The following is a 1,575-nucleotide window of genomic DNA, read 5'->3' as shown; positions in this document are numbered from 1 at the left end:
AGGGCCATGTTAGGCAACAGGGTTGCGCCATGTTGTGGAGGCTGGTCTCAAATCCCTGGCCTTAAGTGATCCTCCCACCTCGGCCTCCCAAATGCGTGAGCTACGGTAACCTGCTAAATAACATTTTTGACACAACTGTACCACAAAGTAGGTGACTTAAACAACATAATTGTTGTGGCCAATTTTTTATTTTTTGTAGAGACAGGGTCTCGCTATATTGCCTAGGCTGGTCTTGAACTCTGGGCTCAAGCAATCCTCCGGCCTCAGCCTCTCAAAGTGTTGGGATTACAGGTGTGAGTGATTGTACCAGGCCTGGCTTCTTATTCTTAAGACATAATTGCTGAAATATTTAGATGTAAAGTTCAAGATGTCTGCAACTTACTTTCAATGGTTTAACAAAATAAATGCTATACAGATAGAAAGTAGAAGCAGCAAAATGTTTATTGGTGGATCTAGGGGAAGAGTATATGGAGTTCTTTTTTTTTTTTAAAGACAGAGTTTCAGTCTGTTGCCCAGGCAGGAGTGCAGTGGTTTGATCTCGGCTCACTGCAACCTCTGCCTCCCAGGTTCAAGTGATTCCCCTGTCTCAGCCTCCCAAGTAGCTGGGACTACAGGCACCCACCACCAAAATTTTTTTTTTTTTTTTTTTTTTTGTATTTTTAGTAGAGACAGGGTTTCACCATGCTGGCCAGGCTAGTTTTGAACTCCTGACCTCAGGTGATCAACCCATCTTGGCCTCCCAAAGTGCTAGGATTACAGACGTGAGCCACCATGCCCAGACTTTAATTTTTTGAGACGGAGTATCACTCTGTCACCCAGGCTGGAGTGCAGTGGCATGATCTCAGCTCACTGCAAGCTCCACCTCTCTGGTTCAAATGATTATCCTGTCTCAGCTTCCTGAGTAGCTGGGATTACAGGTGCGCACCACCATGCTCAGCTAATTTTTGTATTTTTAGCACAGACGAGGTTCACAATGTTGGCCAGGCCAATGTTGAACTCCCAACCCCAGGTGATCCGCCTGCTTCAGCCTCCCAAAGTGCTGGGATTACAGGCGTGAGCCACAGTGCTTGGCCAGTGTTCATATTCTTTCCATCTTTTTGCAGGTTTGAAGTTTGTTAACATAATATATTGGGAGAAAATTAATTTTTTAGAAGTGTAAAAATTTGTAAATCTGAAAGTTTTTGGCTGAGTTATTGCTAGGCGCTGGGAAGCAGCCATTTCTCCAGTTTAGTGAGGGAAGGCTCCAGGTCTCAGCTTGCCATAGGCCTGAGTATCTCTGCACAGGGCTCTCTCTGCACCTCAGTAGGCCGAAGAAATATTTCCTGAGTGGGCCGAAGGCATTTTCCAGCATGATCTCACCAGTCTCACCAGAACCTCCTGTGAGATAGTTTTTTTTTTTTTTTTTCAGGGTCTTTCTCTGTTGCCCAGGCTAGAGTGCAGTGGTGCAAACATAGCTCACTGCAGCTTCTAACTCCTGGCCTCAAGAGATCTTCCCACCTCAGCCTCCCAAAGTGCTAAGATTATAGGTGTGAGCCACCTCACCCAGCCTGTGATAAGTTTTATTTTATTTTGAGA

Source organism: Colobus angolensis, unplaced genomic scaffold, assembly GCF_000951035.1.
Source record: "Colobus angolensis palliatus isolate OR3802 unplaced genomic scaffold, Cang.pa_1.0 Scaffold21, whole genome shotgun sequence".
Lineage (NCBI taxonomy): Eukaryota > Metazoa > Chordata > Mammalia > Primates > Cercopithecidae > Colobus > Colobus angolensis.
Note: the sequence above shows the minus strand (reverse complement) of the source record.